The sequence below is a fragment of the Corvus brachyrhynchos genome, unplaced genomic scaffold, assembly GCF_000691975.1.
Source record: "Corvus brachyrhynchos isolate BGI_N302 unplaced genomic scaffold, ASM69197v1 scaffold146, whole genome shotgun sequence".
Taxonomy (NCBI): Eukaryota; Metazoa; Chordata; class Aves; order Passeriformes; family Corvidae; genus Corvus; species Corvus brachyrhynchos.
This window is the reverse complement of record NW_008238960.1, coordinates 831,461-854,402: the sequence shown is the minus strand read 5'-3', so window position 1 is coordinate 854,402 and position 22,942 is coordinate 831,461. Positions and strand designations below refer to the sequence as shown.

Sequence of the window (22,942 nt, the reverse complement as noted above, 5' to 3'; positions counted from 1 at the left end):
GGAGCATCCAGAATTCATCCCATTTATATCCATGTTTCCTAGACCTGGGGCACTGGAAGGTGATTTAATATTAGCTATATTTTATCTCAACAAGTATAACCCCATAATTTTTTATAATTTAGAGCTATGAATTGTGCTGTACTTTGCATTTGTTGCTATTTGTTACTGTATGTTATAGTTGGAATTGTTACAGAATTTGCTGATAGCTGGTCATTCCCACTGAGTAGCTTCAGGGACCATCTGAGAAGCACCAGTGTGGTGTAAAAATCATTCTGTAAGTCAGTATATGGAGTGTTTCAAGACTGCAGATGACAACAGTAGGGGTTAGGTAGTTGGGTTTTCTCCTTGTATTGCAATTTTTTGATGTAATTATTTAGGTGGGGTGGAATTTCAAACCTGTGGGATCCAAAATACTTTTTCACTGCTCACAGGGGATGGCGTATAGAGGAAAGAAAAAACTTACCTGCATGGAGGCCTACTGTGTTTGTTTTAGCTGTTAAGCACAAGCACAGTATTTATATACTATAAATGGGAATGGAGGTGGAGGTCCACATTCATATAATTTAACTTATTACACCCATCTGTGACTTTTTGGTTAGGAGCCTCCTTTCAGATGAAGTTTCTGGCACGCACAGCACTGCTCTCTGGACTGCGCACATGTGTGACCTCATCCTGGTTGCCTCCTCCTCATGTTTTCTCTCATGGAGCAGGGTGGTCCCAATGCTAGGCCTGATCCAAAGACCTTGGATGATCAAGCTGCATCATAGAATGATAGAATTCTTTGGGTTGGAAGGAACCTTAAAAGTTATGTAGCTTCAGCCCCTCCACCATGGATAGGGACACCTTTCACTGGACCAGGCTGCTCAGAGCCCCATCAAACCTGTCCTTGAACACTTCCAGGGATGGGGCATCCTCAGCTTCTCTGGGCAACTTGTGCCGGGGCCTCACCACCCTCGTAAGGAAGGAACATCTTCCTCATATCTGATCTAAACAAACCCTTCAGTTTATGTGCCTGACCACTACATGCCCTTGGGAAAAGTCCCTCTCCAGCTCTCTTGTAGGCCCCTTTAGGTACTGGAACTTGCTATAAAGTCTCCCCAAAACTTTCTCTTCTCTGGAGAAGATGCTATCAGGATGCTATATTAAAATCTACTTTAGGAATATGACTAGAATCCAGAATTTTCTTACAAGTAGTAATTTAAAGCACAAGATTATTCACTTGGAGTAGGGCATTTGTATTTCCTGTTCTCTATAGGAGCTCATCTAAAATTTGGAATACCCACAGTCCCTGTTTCTAGCTGATACACCACACTTTGACACAAACTAACTTCAAAGGTGATATAAGGCATATTATCACACAGGCTTTGGGAAACTACTACAACAGAGTCAAACGCTACAGGGTTACAGATAAGGACACTGTTTGTCAGTCTACTTTTATCCATGGTTTCACCACTAGAAAATAGAAGCAGAGTTCAAAGGCAAGGCCCTCACCTCTGGCATAGACAGAACTACCCATCTCAGCCTCACTTTAAAATACACAGTTCCAATGTCCCAAAATTAAATATTGACAAGTCCTTTGAGCAAAAGAGTATGATAGGCACCGGTATGGTAAGACCAACCCAAGTCACACTACTACAAAATAAACACACTGCTGTTGTCTTCCTTGCTGTGAGAAGATGCTTGAGCTGGACTATCTCAACTACACGAATGCAAAGACTGAAGTTACAATTGTTTGTCCTATTTGGCCCCAACCACTTAAATTTTAGCAGTAATATTAATTCAACTAACATTGAGGATTGTCCCATGTATGTTTCCTATTGTTTTGAGCTAGAAATGCCTGTTGACACAATTATTCAGGTAAATCAGCTGCCACATTTAGCCCAATTCTGCTCCAGGTTAATGAACTGTCATGGGTACATAAGGGTCAGAATAACATGCTCAAGTGGTTGCTATTTGCTAAACGTAAGAAGTCAACCACCCTGTTGCTAAGACTATGACAGCTGTTTTCAACTCACTCAAGGGAGCGCTTGGATGGCTCCACACAGATGGGAGTGGGATGGATGCTGGCTTTTGAATGAAATCATTATTTTCCCTTTATTTTTAGCTTAAGTTCACCTAGTGTTTCCCCCGTTCCTCTTCAGACACTTTTATTGGAGCTGCTCCTGGCCCATGCCTGTAAAAGTCCGTTCACTCCATGGTCATTGACTTTCATCCTGTGCAAGAACACCTCATTTCACTGCTGACCACTGCTGCATGAGCCTTGCTGGCAGCTCCTTTTTCATGTTCTTTTAAGGAAATGAGATGAAAGCAATATTCTACAAAGGCTTTCATAACAAACCAGGCTCAGAGCAGCCAAGATCAGGCACTTCCCTATCTGTAAACTTGAGCCAAGCTGACCCTGCTTCCCTGTCCTCTTCCAGTCCAAATAATGATAACTGCAGGTTATAAGCTCCCTTTCCAGCAGCATAAATAAACCATCTCTGTCTCAACAGTGCAGTGCCTCTGCTGTCTCTACTCCACATTCAAAGAGATGCTGTAACTGTAATAGAACATTATTTTATATTGAGTGCAGTTGAGGTGCAGTAAGAAAATTGCTTCTTCCCTGCTGCCAAAGTGCTTTTATTTTGCAGTTAACAAGAAATATTTATAGCAATTCCATTAAGCAGAGAAGGATTTCCACATCTACCAAATAAAATTTAATCAAGTACTGAAAAGAGGAAAAGAAGCGGAATATTGTAACACAGTCCCAGATGTGCTGCATGAAATGGAAGAGGCCAGCATCATTGCTGCTACCAGGAAAAACAGCATTGGCTCTGCTTTCCCAGCTTAAACTGATATTTAGCTGCCATTAACACACTCTTGGAAATCATGGATAGAATACTAGTATTAAAGGCTGCAGCATTTCTTTACAGATACCTCAGGAAACCTCAGAAGCCCTTTCTAGTCAGGCTGCAGCCAGCAGGAGCTGAGGTACTCACTAACACGCCAGAGCAGGGCCGGTATTCCTTTGTGAAAACCGCTTTCCAACACTTTTTGCCAGCTCCAGCTCCTGCTTCTACATCGTTGTCATTCTGCCCTCTACTGGGCGAAAGTGCCTAAATATAGTTAATTAAATAGACATTTACTTTCCACAAAATACTATTTGGGGGTTCCTTCCCACCCCCACCCCCACCCCCAACCCCCCTTTTTTATCTTGTTTGAGAAACTTTATTTCATTACAATGCTTTAAAACTAGCCACCACCACCAAAATGCTGTCTTCCATACAATTAGTTTTTCTGTTTTTTTTTTTTTAATCTAATATTGCATTATTTTCCTACTGTTTTGTCAGTTGTTCTACTAGAAGGTCTTCCATATATTTTTCGGCACTTTTTCTTTGTACATACACCCAAGGCTTTTTAATGTGTACTCGATGAATTGTTCTCCTAATAATGACAAAAATCTATGTTTCAAACACATCGCTTTCTTTGAGCCACAGCAGTAGAGAATACAAAATACAGCATAGACACTAAATATTCGTTGTTTTTCTTTCCTCAGAAACAGATGAGAGGAAAAAGTGGGAAATATTTAGCAATTCAACTCAGTAGTGAGGCAAAGCTAACTGAGCTGTTAACCAGGTCAAGAGACTGAAACCACTATCTGGAAACTCAGCGTCCTGTTTCTGAGTTTGCAGCCCCCTGACATGTCTCTGTACTTGCTCTACTCCTATCATGCCAGGTTCACACTCAGCTTATGAGGCCTTTTGAGCTGTTTAATTACCTAATCCTTCGGGGATATACCAGGACTTTTTTCTTTACAATTGCACATATTCCGTATATTCCATATGCATTAGTGCAAGAAGCAAAGGCACAGATGGCCTTCATAAAAAAAGATTTCCAGACTTGCTAGAACATCCAGCCTCCTAAAGATAACAAAATTAACCTGTATAAGAATTACAGAGTCTGCATCGAATATTGCAGCTGTCCAACAGTAGGCACCTGTGACCAGTTTGGACACTGACTATATGAAATAAAATCTGTATGTGGTGCACATGTGTAACTGTGGTATGGGCAGTCTGACTGCCAGCTAGAGGGACAAGTAGCCTTTAATGACTGCAGGAGAGTGGGAGCTTTTGCATTTCACCACTAGGAAGCAACACAGCACTTCATAAATCAGATGGGAACTTTGGCTGAGGAGAGAACATTATGAATCACCAGTGTCAGTGTCTGCTGTGCAAACTCTTCTACAACTTCTAAGCTAGGATGTTTTAATTTCCATTACATCCATAACAAAGCAGATGTGAATTATCATGTTGCCCTTCTTTCACAATGACCTTGAAAATCTAAGTACATTGTCTTCTGTGTATTTTCGGGGGGGGGGGGGGGGAAATATATTGCTGTTCTTGTTTTCTCTTTCCTTCTCTCGTCTTTATCTTGAATTTTAAGGGAGAAAATTCTTGCGAGGTCATGTTCAACACCCTCATTGCAAAAAAATTATATATTTCTAAGATGAGGAAGACAGTTCACTTTTAAAATACTGGCAGTGGCAGCTGACACTTTCCTAGATTTACCAGTCATACATGCCAGCAGAGAGTCTCTGCCCAAATGTGGAAAAACAGACACTGACATTGTCTGGCACACTGACCTGAATATAAATTCTCATCCCATATAAAGAGATTGAATGGGAAGCAAGGATAGAGAACACTTAATCAGCAGCTCCCGCAGTTGTCCCGGCTGTCTCTGCAAGACCCTGTCTCCACTGCAAGTTTCTGTCATAGAACAGGGGAGTAAGAAGGATATGGGCAGGTGGGATTTGTGAGTTACAATTTGCTTGATGAAAATTAGAAACCTTCAGCTAGAAATGCTCCTTCACTCCTCCCACCAGAATGACCTGAACACTACCTTCTCCCTGTATTTCCCATGAGTATCATGCCTTCCTGCTTTTCCTCTGACACTGTAAATGACCCACAAAACTCTCTCCTGTCAGGAAATCCTGCTCCAGACAACCACGTGCCCAGTCAGTGCCTGTGTAAGAAGACAGAGGTCATGCTCCCTGCTCATCCCACTTTCAGGACATCTGTTTCATCACAGCAGTAGAAGTATGTATGCTCAGTGAGCCTTCAGGCCAAATTTGTATGTTGTGTGCAGTTTTATCTTGCAAGCAGAACCTACCCAAGAACACCCAAGGACAAGCACTATCTCCAATATGGTTGGAAAGGCTGTTGGCAGGGAGTTTATGAGTGAAACATGAGAGAAACAAGGTGCTGACAGATATTTTTGTAGCTTCTACAGTCTGTAATGGTCTCTCTGTGGTGGAAGCTGACACATCTATAACACATCATCAGAGCTTTGGGCGAAGCATTATGAGACCTTCCTCATACAGCTAAGCTGAGAGTAGAAAATCACTTCATTCTGGTTCAGACTAGATGAGAACAGAAAAATATAAGTATTGCAATAACTGAGGTTATGTTTTGGATTTTTTGTTTTGTTCTTTGTTGTTTCGAGGTTTTGTTGTTGGTGGTGTTCTTTATTTTTAAAAATTAAGGGCTATAAACCCAGTAAGGTAACAAAAACTAGAGGATTTTTTATACATCCTTGACTCTTCCACAGCACTTTGAGATTGGTGGACAGTGTTCCTCTCTCTGATGACTAAGCTATCCATCCTTTTATGTTAAGCAACAAAAGTTGATGTTTTGTTACTAATATTTTATTTTCAAGTCATTAGGAGGACTTCTATATTCTTCCAGGAACATCCCTTTCATAAATGTTCTTAAATTTATGCACCTGATATTTATCATTACTTTTTATCCTTCTAGGTGTATTCTCATGTATTCTCTACACTATTGGATTTATTAGCTAATAGATTTTATTTATAAATGGACAGGATTCAGAGAAGTTGAAAAAAGATTGTGAGGTAGAAGATATGGGAACAGTAAATACTAAAAGTATGTCTTGTATTGGACATCAACATTTCTGACAGCTAAATGCTTTTATAGCATGAATGCACCAGTAAAAATGTAGAAATAAAATCCAGCCAACATAATCCTTCTTTTTTCATCTTCCTTTTTCCCAAGAATTTAATTTCCCAAGAGCTGTGTTACAGTACTTTTATATCTTAGTATAAATCACATATGCTTTTATTATGCTCCTGCTTTTTTTTGCATTTCCCCAGTGAATACACTGATTTTTTTAAAAAAAGTTCATTGATTTAAAATAAAATACCATAAAAATGTCATTTCTAGTCAAAAAGCTCTAGGTTGAAATCCTGGCTAAAGTCCTAAGTGAAAGACCTTCTGGGTTTAAAATGTTTTCTTGATATAAATTCTTAGAATTTTGTGTTATGATTGGATTCTGTTGCCAGGAAAGCGTAAACACTCACTAAAGCTTTTCCAGCATTTAAGACAACTTATGCAAATATGTTGGTTCTCCAAACAGTCCCTCTCTAAGTGGGACACAAGTATGTTTCCCACCCTTACTCTGTTCCCGATCCATGAGGTTTGTAAGGATTTAATGGCCATCAGGCCTCTGTGTCTTTGTCAAATTTGGTGAACAGAAGTTCGGACTCAAAGCAGACTCAGGAATCATTGCACAGACACATGCTGCAATAATTTTTGCATTGTTTCCTAGTGAAACCAAATTAAACTCAAGGCATCACTGTAATACCTGCCTACAGATCTCCTCTTGAACACAAGTACAACGGGTTCTTTTTTTCAGCTCAGTGGAGTAACTGCTTTTACTACTTACAAACCACACATTTCCCACTGGGGACCTCACACATGGTCCCATGCAACAGTAAACTAAGCAAATCTGATTTCAGCTACATGACTTCATACACAAATATTTTGCAAAGCATCTATTAGAGGAATTGTTATCTTCATTAAGAAGAATGTAGACGTTTTCTTTTGAAGATGAATGAAATAAAAATGAGATGCTGGATACAGGTATTTCGCCCCATTCATACAGATGGAGTAATGCAGTACAGTGACTTTACTTTCACCTGGATTCAAATGTGCACAGCCTTATACATTACGTTATCCATGTTTTTGGGACTTTCTTCACAACCAGAAATTCTAGAAGTTCAGAAAAAATCCTCAGATATAGACCTACTCACTGCTGCCTCTGTCAGATAGCTCCAAAAGCTTCAATCAGTTCTACAAACAAGATTTATAAATTTTTTTAATTTCAACTGACATACTACCACGGAACACCAATAAACTGGACTTTAAATTTTTTTTTTCCAAAAAGATGTCATGCAGAAAGTGACCATGTTATGAAATATGTTATTCTATGTAGATGATGACCAGAAGTTTTTCCTCACAGTGTAGCTGCATTTTCAGGCATGTATTCCCCCTTTTCACTCCATCCTTATCTACTGCTCATCACATGACCAAAAAAGCAGTCTCAAGCAGGCACTTAAGAAACTTGAGAGAGTTGAAACCAGCTTTCACCCTGATTCAAAGCTGCATTTCTCTTGTGCTATTTGCAAGGAAATATGAGAGGAACAGTGTGGCAACATTGGAACAGCCCCATGGATCAGATCTTTCATCAATGCGGTTCACTGTTTTAATCAGACTCTAGCATGTAAATAAAATTTTCTACATTTACCAAAGCTTGAGTTATCTAGCTGTGACATCACTGATCACTGCCTGACAACTAAATCAGAGAAACCAGATTGCCAGGTAGATCATAATTAACTTTAAGATCACTGACTCAGATTGAAGTAGAAGATTTTCCAGCTTGGTAACATTAATTTTAATAGCTCTACTATCATGCAGAATTATTGAACTAATTTGGAGCTGTGTGAGCCTCTTATTGCCCTCCTGAGCAGTTCTCCACTGCTTGTATACAATGTGAATTAATCAATAGCTTCTCTCTAGAATAACTGAAGCATCTGTTATATTTTATTCAGGATTTAAAGTTGTATGACCAAAGTGGAAAAAAGGAACTTTTTTTTTTAATCACACAGAGGATATATTATGTTTTACATGTGCATGGCCAAAAATAATTTTATTTCCTCCAGAATATGTAGAGAATAGACAAGATCTTCTTTTTGGTAAATATTATATTTTTAGTTCACTCATATGTTATTTGAGACAAGAGCTGAAAATAGACAAAAAGATAAAAGTAGAATACAGCAGTAATTCTTTGGTCTTGATACTTGATATACAGTTGAAAGTCTTTCCCAGAGAAGTCTCAACTGCATGCTGTCCCTAACTTGAAGAATACAGCTGATTTACATCTGTATCCAATGTTTATAAATCCATTGAAAATGTGTTGGCATGTTGGCCTTCTGCTTTTAAAAAGTTGGTTGCACAAAATGTTGTTCTTTTGGCTTAAATTTCAAAGGTTACTTTTCAAGGCCATTAGCCTTGTGACAAGAATAAGAAAGAGTAATATCCTTAGAATTTATTGTGTTTTTCTTAATGCTTGTTTGAACTGAAGATTCAGAAAGTCAAAAAAAGAATTTCACATAATAAGCAACAAACACAACGTTATTGGCATTTTTTGGCTTTGATTACATGCTTAGCTCTTTATTTTCACTGTCTGAACCCTCATTTGTATTTTAAGACACTGGTTTCACCAATTCCACTCATGATAAGCACAGCTGTGTGTTAGTAATAGCACAACCATGTTGCATAAAATTTTAATTAGGTCTGAATTAAAGCATGCCCTTTGATGTGCCAGACTCCAAAAGAAGTCTCCAGGTAGTGGAAATTATAGCATCATGCAGCCTAAAGGCTGTGTTTTCCATGTTCTGAGCAGTGGGTTCTCCAGATCTTTCAGCTGTCTGCTCTCACCTCCTTTTTCTTCCGCCATCAGCTGGAATCACTTTCCTCCTCCACCATGCCCTATATAGTCAAATACTACCTCATCTTTGTTCTGACTTTGTTTATCAGCTTCTTGCCAAAACCACTGGACAAAAACATGCCATCCAATGTGTTGAGCTGCAGCCACAGGAGGCATTTTTCAAACCGTAGGTTTTATGACAAATATTGTAGGCAGTGCTGTAGCCCTATTCCCTGAGAATGTACGGCAGCTTAATCTTGTTCTCTGGCATATGCTGCACATCCTGCCAGACCTGTGAACAGTAATGAGCTTCTATAAGGCCAACAGTCACCAAAGTATTCAGTCTCTTATGAGTGTGTCAACATTCTTGGCAACAAAAATGTCACAGTAATCCCTCAAACCTCCCCTCTCTGTCTCCCATTCCCTACTTGTATTTGCAGACCTATCAAGAAAACTTAAGGTGAACAGGATCTAATTACTCCTCCTCTCTTATCAGTCTTTAAAAAGAATATTAAGCTTATATGGTCTTGTTTTGTTTTGTTTTGTTCTGTTTTACAAACTATTCTAGTAATTGAATAGCAATACCAATGTACACTTTTGTGGACATGTGGCTCAGTCATTAATATGGCTGCTCTGGAATCATAGAGGTAACCTATTCTGGCATCCATAGGTCACAAATCCTGCCAACAAAAACCTCAATATGTTCATGTGCATTCCCTGGAAGCTGAACATTAGGACTTCAGTTTATATTCAGTGAGCTTTGACCTTCTTTGTACGTGCACAAAACATGGCAGTAATAAAAAGCATTCAAGGAAGAGCAGAATCATATTGCAATGGCTGAACTTGAAACAGTTATGAAAATTGAGGAGAAGAGATTGCTTTTAAGTTGTTTTTTTGGTTCTCAGGATCTCTGTATATACTGTCAAAAACCCCAAAGAAGTGTAACTAATTTTCACATGGGGTGAATCATGGTAATTCTGTTGCTTTTAGTACAGCTGTGAGAATTTTATGTAATACAGCAGCTACTCTCAATACCCAAACTGAGACTCTGCAAGTGTGGAAATATATGGTTGATGGCAAACCCAAACTTGTATTCATCCGTTATTTCATCACTTCCTTATTTAATCATCACTCTCTTGTTTAAATGCTAAGTATGTTCCATAGAAGCATAAATTACAATTTGACATGATCATTGCAGCTGAATGCAGAAGGTGCAAACAGAACATTGAAATTTTCAATACAGAGATCAAAAGTATCCATTTCCACACACCTTCCCCAAGAACTTTTCCATATGGGTTAGCTTCTTTGTGAGCCAGGTCAGTTCCCAGTGGTCTGTCTGGCAGCTGCATTGTTTGCTTTGGAGTAACACCAAGGAACTGATACAGCCTGTGAGGTCATATGTAGGGGCTTTTCTGTTATTTTAAAGAAAGGAAAAGGATCACAAAATTATTTCAGCTTATAGAATGCAACTACAGAACTTCAGACTCAAGGGGCAGGAGGTTTATCTTGCATCTGACAGCATGTCTCTTTCTGCAGCTGAAATTTTCTGGTTCTGTTACATGACCACGTAGCCAAAGTCACACAGATATTAATGTATTTGGCTACACTCTCCTATCTGGAATCTGAACATCTGCAGCGTCCTGAAGTAACCTAGTGAATTCTGATAGGTCAGAAAATAAAGATAGGTTTTTTAAAAACACTTAGTAGATATCTAGAACTGCGTTCCAGTAGAGGTTCTGTGGCAGACTGAAAGGGAATGAACAGAAAGATACACGATCTGATTGGCAGGAAAAACAATGTTCAAAAGAAATACCAGTAACACTGCCAGTATCTTTATTACATCCATCTTACTTGGCAATTTTTGGTGGTTAATAGTAACTGCTATTAATTACAAAAAGTAATATCTACTTAGAAACACAGTTAATGGCAGCATCTGCTAGTAACAAACAACCTACTTGTGAAGCAGGGCTGTATTTGAATGGCAACAGAATATGTGTAGATATAAAGGAATGGATGTTTTCGCCATTGTCCTTCCTTTCATGACTTTTTTCTTGTCTTCATAAACACTTTTGCAGAAAGTGGTACCCTTGTCCATTGGTTTGATCACAGTGTCAAAGACTTCATGTTGTAGCAAAGAATTCCTTGTAAGCAAAGAAGAATGAGCTAAAAAGAACCTGACAGAGCCTCTTTAAATATATATTTTGACACACACTCACTCCTGTGTTTTCCACAGGAAATGTGGCTGGAGAAAAGAGAGCTTGATCTCCTATGATGTCTCTTACATTTATACTTCTTAGAGGCAACTCTCTCAAAGAAGTGACAAGGATCTGACACACAGGACCTTATTATTTTATTCTTACTCATTAATATAAGAACGCGAAGGGAGGGTAGAAAGAGGATGGAGACAAACTATTTTCAGTGGTGCTCGTGGACTGGAAGAGAGGTGATGGGCACAAACTGAAATACAGGAAACCCTCTGAGCATGAGGGAACACTTTCTCACTGTGAGGATGACTAAGCACTGACACAGGTTACGCCAGGATTTTGTGGAATCACCTTCCTTGAAGATATTAAAAGATGGTCTGGACATGATCTGGGCAACAGGTGAGCAGGGGGACTGGACCAGAGACTTCCAGAGGTCCCCTTCAACCTACAAATGAATAGACCCCAAAGTATTTATTTTCCTCATAATTTTTTTGTCCTTTAATTTCAGTCCTTTTCATAGTGAAAAGAGCCACTGATAGACTTCCCACTTGGAAGTCCCACTTTATTTTCAACATAATGTGCTGCTAAGGAGAGATTGTCTAAAAGACAAAGACTGAATAAATCTTGCTGTGCAAACTGCCAGACTGCTCAGGTAGTTAACCATGATAGCAGGTGATGCACCAAAAGCCTACAAGCCTGAACTCTGCTCTTGATCAAAGCTGCTGAGCTACGTGTGTGTATAGATATGTTTGTACATATAAACACACTTAAAAACAAATTAACTTATCCAGTTGTCACTATATAATGATAAAAAATTTCTTTCTGAAACTACATGAACCAAAACATGGAAGTGTGACAAATTAATTCAAATTGTGCAACCACTCTGGAATTCCCATAAACATTAAAACAGTATGAGGTAGCAGATTTTTTTTTTTTAAACAAGAGCTGCTCAGTCTAGTTTTGAAGCAGCTGGTGAAGTGTTTGTTAACAGCAGGACCTTAAGCTGCTTGATCCAGTTTTGCCTGTGTGGCAGCTATACATACTCCAGACTAAAGATTGGATATTTACTGCTCATTCATTTCCACTGACACAAGTCTGAAATGAGCCCTTGTATTTTTACTTAGTCCAGTAGTGGAAGAGAATAAAAACAGAAGCCTAATTCTCTGGCATGCTTCCTGCACCCAAATGCAACAAGCATGAAGGAGATGTGGAACACTTCAAGTAGGAATGGTTATGGTTTACTCTCCTGAAAAAACCCAACCCAACAATAAATAGTGGACACAAGGCAGAGAAATAACAGGCCAAAATGTGAAAAACAAAGCACATGCCCTCCATGGACAACTGGAAAAAAACCATACTTCCCTTTGGAAATGAAAATTTATTTTACTGTTGGGTCATTAGCAGCTAACAGGACTGCAGCGTTTGCTTACCCTGGTCACCAATGAAATGAACTGACTGTGCTGTTTTTGAGTGAAAAGGAGACTTTGTTCAGGCCAAAGAAAATCCCTCAAGAGGGATTGGAAATACCTTGTGAACTGTGATTATTTTCATGCACCCTTTTTGTGTTTGTCTTACAACTTTTTTTAATTAGCCTTTTTTAATTGATGAAAGCAGTACAACACAATTCTTATGATATAAAAATAATTATTTTAAGAGATAAATGTATTCATTGATATACATTATCTCTTTGTAAAATAAAACATGAAGCCATGCCAAAAGTCTTTTGCCAATAGTTTAACAATACAATAAATTTAGATTCCAAGGTTTCTGCAGTTGCATAAAAATATCATTGCCACCTAATGTTAAGGCAGAAATTTCCAGTTTTGCTTTGTAGAGTCTGCCTTTACAGTTTGCCAGGAATTGTTTGTCTCCTTGCTGGTACTATAAAGCCAATATGATGGGATTGAGCCTTGAGCTCAGTTAATGAGGTTAATGTTCAAATGTGTTTCAACTTAATGTTGAAGTTTGTATATTCCTGGATTGCCCAATTCTGTAGCCTACTTCTGTGTGAAATTATAAATCCTTCAGCTCTTTCAGAGGATTGGGTCTTGACTACTGAAATTATTCTACTTGGCTGACAGATTTTCAGTCCTTTCTTGCAATTTCTTTTCTGTTGGGAACTGTGAAATATAACCAAGTCCACAGGAGGTTTTTACATTGCATATATTACCACAGTATTTATTCTTGCCAGAGTTAATTCTCTTTAGTGAACTAAACATTCTCCACTACAGAAAAGAAACGGTACTTTGCAGAACACATGTAGTTTCAAATTCTAACACTTTAGAGCCAGGGAAAGGTTAATTAAAATTACTTCTGAATACTTGTCATATTTTCCTGCTTAGTAAGAGGATCCCAAGATGAAAGAGGAAGCAGATTGACTGGATACCTAAACATAATCCTGCTTCACTTTTTTCTTCATATCTTTGTAATTTCATCACACATATTTATGACAGTCATGCTCCTGACAACCAGTTTTACAATTCATTTCTCAGTTTTCATTTTGATGGTAAAAATGAATGGAGATTTATTTTTTAGTTCGTGAATCAGATTGACTTACGACAAAAATGTGTTTTAGCTTAAAAAATGAAGCCCAGCAAAGTATCATCTGCTAAGTATATCATCTAAATATTAAATGCCTCAATCAACATCAGATCTAAAACATGATTGCAAAATAATAGGATTTTTTTCAAAGCACACACTTCTTGACTGTTTTCTTTATAAAAAGTGCTCCAGTAGCTACCTTTCTCTTTCTAGAGTTTCCTACATTCCATAGGAATTTCTTTCATTCCATACATTGATCAATGGAGTTACTGTTTGATTTACAGCAGTCTCGATTCATAGTTTGTGAAAGATGTTTTTCTAGGTGTGGATCTGTTAAAAAAATGAGCCACTGACATGTTTTAAATATTTTTTTGTGAAGCTCCACTTTGTCGCCAGCATGCTAAGGGTAATAAGAGGCTTTGAGGAGCAAAACTATTTATTTTAGTTATTACATTTATTAACTCTCACATTTTTAAGCATAGGTTTTGCAAATCATATTTAGAAGCAGTCAGAATTCTATGCTTATTTAATATACTCTGCACGCACACATTTCACAACAAATTGTTTTCTAATGCCAGGGAAATGAGTAGATAATGTGGAAATATTTGATTAAATAATAAGAGTAACCTCTTAAAATAACTCCATCATTTATGTACCTAAAATGTAAATTTATTTTTCAATCCCGTCTCTTCAATGGTCCCACACCAAAACTGCTGAATATAACAAAACCAGATATTTCTTCCTTGCCCATAGAGTACAAACCCCTCTAATACAGGCTGGAGTGACTAGAATCCAGTGTTATATCAGGATGCACAGTAGAGGATGACATTGTCACTGCTGGTTTGCAGGATCATCTTCCCAAGATACATGAAGTTTTGCTTTCAATTGCCAGGCTATAGGGAATGTCATGTATATCCCCCCATTAGAGGGGTTAAAATAGTTGTCTCCAAGGAGGTCCATCAAATCTAGAAGTTCAAGGCTAACCAGGCTAAGCCAAAGCTTGTTTGATCTAATAATGATCATAATTTGAATGGAAAGTTGGAATAGAGGATCTTCAGAGTTCCTCTCCTTTCAACCTGTATTTCCATTATTTTGTTTTACAGGTAGAAAATAATCTTTTTTAGCTGTCATTACTCACTGATAGGTCACTGTGAATATTATTGGGATTTTAAAGACGACTAGGGGGCAACAAGTCCACTCTGAATGCTGAGACCATACTGCACAAACTTTAATGCATGCACTTGAAGTCAAGAACATGGTCTACTGATTTGCTAGGGAAGTAACATGACTTTAGAAAAATCTTGGAGGAGTGAAAGAGTGATAGACAGCATTTCTTTGGAAGAAACCTTTATACAAAGGTTTACAGAGAAGCACATGGTGGTGAGAGGGAGCTGTAAGCAGCAAATGCTAGGAAAAGGGGGTGAACAGGGATTGCAGTAAAAAGGAAACATGGAAGATGTCTCAGTCTCCTGGAGTGCTATGAAAATCCATGCCGTTAATTGCATGGTAAATGCCAAGGCCACAAACACCTAAACATTTATGCAGCTCTGCTTGCGAGGTATTTTCCATCCTGGTAATTTACATGAACACAATCCTGGAAAGTGTAGAAGAGCAGCTTCCCATGTTCTGCTTCTATCAGTTTCAGAATATACTGGGCATTTTCAAGCCTCTTCTCAAGGTATCAGTAGGCTGCAGGATGGTGTTTTTAGACTGGTTCAGAATGGCACTTAGAGATGTGTCTTTTGGGACATCACAGATGTGAGTACTCATGTTTCTAAATGCAGGGACATACTGACATACTCTCCTGAGCTGTGGCTCTGATGTTTTCTTATTCATGATCATCTCATTATTAGAAAAGTAGTGTGAAATTTCCAAAACAAATCTCTGACAACCAAAACTAATGGTGTTTTTAAAAGGCTGAGCATCTTGCTGCTTTTAAGAAGATGATAAAGTTTTCCTCTGTTATCTGGTGATATCCTCATTGTTCCTGACAACAGAGCTTTTTATTTTCTGGCTAAATCTATGTTAAATTCCCATCTCACTGAAGCTTCTCATAGCTATAGTAAAAGAATCCTATCCAATATAATTACTGTGAAAATTTAACAGACATCCTACTGATAGGTGGTAGTAACTCCCTCAAAAGTAAAGCTAATGGCTAAAGGATTATTTGTCTAAAATGGAAAGAAAAAGCACCTTTGTGTGAAGAGTTACTAAAACAAATGTTTCTGAGACACAGGCTATCCAGCTCTGTGATACCGGGTAATAGTGGATCTAGTTGTTACTGTGCTTCTTACAGAACTGATTTATCCTTGTATAATTCTTTGATCTGACTGCAACCAGTAGGAAATCAGACATTTTTTTCATCACTGATCATACACACTGTGGAATGGATCATATAATGGAAAATATTTTCCATGCAGCAGGGAGGGTTTTTTTTATAATTAACGTGCTTGATATGGCTGCATATACTAACAGCACTCAAAGTGATATAGTCCAGAACACTCTGCAGAAGCAAATCATGACAGACTTTAATAGCATTTATGTTAGCTTTCCTTTCACAAATAGTATTATTCCAGAAGGACTGTGGAGTAAATTTTTTCTGTTATCTTGTTAACAGTAATGTTTCCATCAAGCAACTTGTCTGTGTTAAATTTATTAAATGATGTGGGATTTTTGCTGGTATAAAAGAAATAATCTTGGAGAACTATGATCTCAAAAGCCCCAGAATAGATAGCCCTGTGTCACCTGTAACAGATAAAATAAAAATGAGCAGATGACCAAGCAAATGCATTTTTAAAGAACTAGAAATGTTTAAATACTTGAAACAGAATTAAAGAAAGCACGTGGAGAATGTGGAGGAAGAAAATGAGACAAACGAGGTAAAAGTTACAGAAATAAATACATGCCTTTAAACTAGCAACTCCCATAAGTCCTGCAGAATTTAACTGAAAACATTGCAAAGTATTATTCCAAGCAAGTCTTGATATTACAATATTCTGACTACTTTTGCATTTTAAGCATATATGGTTGTTTTTGAAAAGCCAGCAGTGAGCCTAGAAAACGTATAGCAAAACTACTTGGCAAGAATTTACCTTTTTGAGATAACCCATGTGCATGTCAGCACCCATGCCCGAGCTACTAGGCTTTACTATGGACCTTAGCATATTGCAAGGGAGAGACAGTGGCTTTGTGAGATGTCTTGATGTCTGACTGTGGTATGATTTTTTTAAAATTTATTTTTATACAGCTCAGAGGCAGAATATCATAGAATCATAGAATGGTTTGGTTTGGAAGGAACCTCAAAGATCATCTAGTTCCAAACCTCCTGCCATGGGCAGGGACACCTTCTCCTAGACCAGGTTGCTCAAAGCCCCATCCAACCTGACCTTGAACACTTCCAGGGATGGGGCATCCACAGCTTCTCTGGGCAACCTGTGCCAGTGCTTCAGCACCCTCACAGTAATGAATTTCTTCCTGATATGTAATCTAAACCTATCCTCTTTTAGCTTAAAGCCATTTGCCCATGCCCTAAAACTAAGTGCATTTGTAAAAAGTCACTCTCCAGCTCTCTTATAAATCCCCTCAAGGTATTGAAAGATGCCATAAAACCTCTCTTCTTCAGGCTGAACAGCCCCAGTTCTCTCAGTCAGTCCTCATAGGAGACATGCTCCATCCCTCTGATCATCTTCATGGCCCTTTTTAGGACACACTCAAGAAGGTCTATGTCTTTCTCATGCTTAATTTTCTACTTTTCAGTATTCTGATTGATCGTAGACTGTGATGAAATGATTGAAACACTGACAGTGGCATACCTTTGGTCTGCATTTTTTGTCTACCTTTTAGTCATCACAGGAATGTTTTCCCTTTGATTACCTGCTTTTTAAATAAATTTTTTAAACAAAGACAGCAATAACAATATCCAAACTTCCTGCCTGGTCTGGCTTTCTGAATCAAGCTCCGTGGCCATTTTAATGTTAAAGAAAGAAAGATAAGTTATTTGCAGTACATAGCACATTTATCTCCTTTGAATGCAATTAAAATTGTTTGTACAACTTCTTACAAAAGGTAGAAAGACAAATCAGCTCTCAATTCTTCCAGTTACTTCACACTTCCCCTATAAGTCAGCTACAGGAGACAGATAATAACATCTTACAGACTTTTGGTTATCTTTATGCTTATTATTACTAAAACACAAGGAATCAGATACTTGGTGAATTTCATGAGATAGGTTTTCATTGCAGATAATAGAAATAGAAAATTTCAAGACTGGTCAAATAAAATTCCTCTTTGATATTTATAAAATGTTTTGTTTAAGACAATTCTTTCTCCTCTCTTCCTCAGGGCTCAAACTTTTATCAAAACTTCTGAAAACAAAATTTTGCAACAAATTCACAGTCTCCCCATATAGGTGGTTGAAAATGCTTTCTCTGATTTAGTTCTTTTATGATAGTCCTTTTGTTCTTAACAGTTTTCGTAAGGTTGCCAATAATTTTAAAAAATGTTGCCTGTGTTCAAAAATTTATATGTGTTCAATACAGCAGGAAACCCATATTCATCTATGGAATTAATAGCAATTTTTACAAAGCACTCAGAATTATGCTGGACAACCTCTAATTGCTGTGCAATGAAGCCATCTTCCAAAGTGTCTTGACACAAATGTGCCGACACCATTCCAGGGCCTACTGAATATTTCCAGCTCAAGCACAGAATGACTGAACCACTCATCAGTCATATATTGCAACACTTTGTTCATATCCCAGTTACTTCAGTAAATTCCATCTGCCCTTACTCTTTTCTCTGTGCAGTTTCTGGGTTTTCATGTTTTCAAGGCAGTTCTGGGTCTTCATGATGCTACTTTGACCTTACCACACCGTGTGCTGGTTTGGGATCCAAGTTTGCAGAAAACAGAAAAGATTTCAACCCCTCTGGCTCCAGTTTTCCATTGCTTTTGTATTCATTTCAGCATCCAGCCTGCCTGAACTTTCATTTCTAGCAGTAAATACCATGTAGACTACTTCTGTTATTCAGGTCCATAGCTCTGATTTCTTTTTCCTAATTGATCTGAGGATGATTTTTATAATGAAGTGAGTTTTTTTGAAAAGCTTACTGATTAAAGATTTTTAAAAAACATGTTAATGCCAATTAACTTCTGCCAAAATGCAATCATGCTTCTTTTAATGGGTCTGGCATACTACGTAAAATCAGATAGTAAACATAAAACTGTAACCGATTTTTTCAATTCACATGGACACCTCAAGGTCAAGGCTTCAGGACAGTTCCATAATACAGAAATCCCCATTCTGTGACTGACATAGTGTTAGGAATTGGAATCTCAGGAACCACAAATTAACTGGGAGATGTTGGAACAGGTTTCCAAGGTTCAGTAACATATCATAACTTACAGAGTGAAGTAGAGGAAAATTGTGGAGAAAATGTCATAGTTTCACTTTACATTAAAAATAAACTCAGAATATTATTGCTATTGCCATTTTTAAGACTCTCAGAAATGCCTAAGAAAAGCAAATGTTGACTTCATCTAGAGCTAAATTTATAGAAAGTGGATTCTGCAGCTCATTCTCACTTCTGCAGTCTTTCCATAGTGAAACTTTTAAGTGAGGAAAGCATAAACCTTTTTAAGGAAGGCAAAGGTACAAGATAAAAAAACTTAAGTTTAATCATAGCAGGTTTGCCTTGTCCTTGGCACAGTTTTGAATGCAAGAATATATCCAGCAGCAATTAGACCAAATTTGGTCTGCAGTGGAAGTAAAAGGGGTAAATTAAATCCTTAGCACAGCCTCAGCAGGTGCCAGCTATTTTTCTGCACACCGTGAGCCATACTCTGTCAGCAACAAAGAAGGCACCTCTTGCTACCTCACAAGACATCTGTTTGCTTCAGTTTTCAGTGGTGGCTGGTGTCCAAGACAGAGTGCAAGAAAATGAGTAATTATGGAATAGACTTCCCGCAGGGAAAATTAATCCTTCAAATCTTGCAAAATCCTTGCATCTTTTTACTGGTCAGCTTGTTCCTGGAGGAACAAGAGCTGTATTCCTTCCACGTTTTAAAAAAAAAGTCCTTTCTAGCTCTGACATGAATTTTAGCATCTAGTTCATCCAAATAAATGTTCATTTCTTTTAGTAGTAACTGGAGACCATCTGCTGCAACCAAAAATTATTAGAAGCTGACAGATATCCAAAGGCAGTTTTCCTTCATTAATCTCCATAGATCAACTCCTGCCCTCTATGTCAGACTTGCATATCTTCAGTCTGGGTACATGGAGCACCTCCCCTCACAAATGTGCTGGTTTATGGCCAGGGGTCAGAGGTGTTACAGAAAGGCTTAAGAAAATAAAATTACTTTCTCTACACATGCATTGCAATCAACTTTTCTGAAGAGGAGCTACATTCAACTACTGCAAAACTGCCTTCACTTGGTTGAAATTCAAATAATCAGGGGGGAAAGAAGCCAGTAACAATACTGAGTTCAGAAAGTAGAGGACAGTTTCTTTTGAAATTATTCAGACTTCAAAGTGTCAAAGTTCTACATACACAGAACTACATGTTTGAACAGTTGGCTGTAGCATAAAATGCTTTATTGTAGAGAAAGAGCAGGCTGGAAGCAGTTATAAATAGCAATTTCTCGCTGAGCAATGTGGCCATTCCCATATGCAATTCCTAATGTATGGTTTAATAAACGACAGTTACAATGGACTCGGTCAGTACCCTTGGCACGAAAAACAGACACCATGAACACAGACAAAGCTGATCTCTGAAACACATCAGGTTTTGCAGTTACAAGGCTGCTGGGTTTTGTCAGACAGAGTAAAGAAAACTTCAAGCCATCTTTTTTTTCGTGTCTGCCAAGGAAGGAGGTTCTCAGGGAGCACATGCCATTGCATCTCTCAAATTTCTTCTGTTGGCCATATTAAAATAATGGACACAAGGCAGAAAAGCTAAAACCAAATTATTGCTAATAACAAGGCAACAGGAACAAAGTATAATGAATCTAAGGGTAAACTATGCTACCCCAAAATCATTATGAGCTGCACACAGGTGTCACAAGGCTTTCTTGTTGGAAGTTATTATATTAGTTACCACATTAATTATTAATTTTAATAGTTAAAGTGGCATGGCAAATTTGGAGAATATCTGGTTCTCTGCTTTGGCAAATAGGCATATTTTTTCTCAGTGTGTGACTGTAAATAGACCAGTAAAAGTATGATGGAGCAGGGAATCCCATGACCCAGAAAGATTTTATATCATCATCATCATCATCATCATCATCAGTGACAGAGTAACTTCTGGCTGTGAAATGGAGGGTGTTTTGCATAGTGACATCTCTAAGCTTTTCAATCTCCAAATCATACAATGCCTGTGCTACTGTGGGACTCTGTCCTGCACCACAAACCCTCTCAAACCTTCCTCCATACCCCCCGTGAGACAAAGTTCAAACAGCACAATTCCTCCTGGGATATCACTGGAGATATCCTATCAGGGATAGGACCATTGGTTAGGGCTTAGATTCCCACCGTTCTGCCATTTCTACCTCACAAGAATTGCTGCTGGCACCATTTCTTCTTCGCAAGAAAGACACATAATAGGCACAGATTAATAATAGGGCAACATCCTGAAGTGAGAGCCTGGATCAGAAGATCATGCAGTGTAACTACTGTTCTCTCTGCGACAATTTGAGACATCACCCAGTATGTAATCACTTCAGCTGTAGTAAAAGCCAGGAGGAGCTTTTTTTATTGTGTGTCCAGAAAGGTAACCAAGACAGGACTCTCCATGATATGTTAAAATCTGATGACACCTCAGTAACAAAGAGATTCATTTCCAGAGCAGGGACAGAAACTTCATTTCTGTGACAGTGTAGGTCTCATGCATTCAACATTCCCCGTAAAAACAGTTCTAAGAAGCCACAGCAGGGCTTTCCCTCACTCCTTCTTTTGGCAGTTGCCTTTAAACTGAGGATCTTGCCTTTGGTCTGTGACTGTGTTATGTTGCAGCTGGCTAGTCCATGTCCAGCCATGAATCCTGCTGACTCAGACCCAGAGCTTTACCCAAACACTTGTATTCCTGGCTTGACTTTCTGGCTTCCTCATCACTGTGGACTTGTGCAATGATACGGCCTCTTGGCTACCATCAACAAACATACTCTGATCATTTTGCTTTCTTTCTGTGGAACTGTGTCCTTGCTGGTGGGGTCACTTGTCCAGATGTTCGGCTTCCTGCTCCCTGACTCTGCAGAGAAGCCTGCCTTTGGTGCTCTCTGACAGTCTACACCTGCTATCAAGAAAATTAAAACTACAGCAACATCTTCCCAAGTATATATTCAGAGCATAGATCTATTCATAACGTGGCTTTTAAATGAAGAAAAACTATGAATTATAAAAAATAGAGTACTAGATGCGTAATCAGATTAATAAAAAGCCACAAAGAATTTTTTAAAGTGCAGTAATGTTTAGTCTTCAAAGACACAATTCTGCCAACTAATTCTTTGTAAGGTCACATGGCTGTAAAACTTTATATAATGAGAAATCCACATAAGAATTTATTAGGGATTTATATCACAACTAAGACAGGCACGAGTCTTTTCCAGCAGAATGATTTCCAGTTTGGGAAGAACACATGTATTTGTTTCTGAGTTAAAATTAGTATAGACAATGGTTGTACAATTGTGCTAGGTTTTATTACATTTTATGAATTTATGGCTTCTAACGAAACAAATATGTGCTTGTTTTCTTAATCTTGCAACATATTCTTTTTTGTTTATTCAAGCCTTGATCCTACAGGGATGAGATTAGCTTTTACGAGCTGAATAAAGCACCAGTTTTAGTAAGGACTTACTGTTGGCTTTAAGTTTAAAATATCCATTAATATTGCAGGTGGAAACCTTTCATAATGTTCAGTGATCACCCTAAATCAGAATGCTGTCAATTTTCTGTGGCATATGCATATAGCCAGAATAACACAGAATCAGAACAATAAATCACAGCTTAGCTCACAGAGTCACTGATATTTCAGAAGTCTGGCCCATTTGGGACAGTCTTCTGGGTCTGAAATATTTCTTTTTTATATTTGAGGCAAGCCTATCAGATAAAATAGGATAGTGGTTTAAAATAATTAACTCCAGGTAAAAAATTATGTCTTGGAGTTAGACAGAGGGGAAATTCTCCTCTATACTCTTCTGTATTGCAAAAATGAAGATGTATTGAACAGGACATCAAAACAATGCAATTGGTCCTATGTGCTGTATTGATCTTGCTAGTCATATAGTTAATATGATAACTTTTCATTTTCTGTCTTTAGACATGTGTCCATGCTCAGGTCTGTTTTGTTTTGAGAAGTACTTCTTGAAATCAGAGACTTCCCTTTTTATGTTGAGAGTTTATCTTGTGCATTAGTAGAAGGACAATAATTCAGGAGCAAATGCC

The 22,942-nt window shown here is 38.1% G+C and overlaps 1 protein-coding gene and 1 long non-coding RNA gene across 2 annotated transcripts in view; one reads left to right on the top strand and one right to left on the bottom strand.

Moving 5' to 3' along the window:
• The window catches only part of COL15A1 (collagen type XV alpha 1 chain), a 116,341-nt gene that overhangs the window by 81,339 nt on the left and 12,060 nt on the right, over positions 1 to 22,942 (bottom strand). The window lies entirely within an intron of this gene.
• LOC108447735 lies at positions 859 to 20,970 on the top strand. The gene is made up of 3 exons (XR_001863416.1): positions 859 to 955; positions 5,014 to 5,019; positions 20,961 to 20,970. It is a non-coding gene; the product is annotated as an uncharacterized LOC108447735 (long non-coding RNA).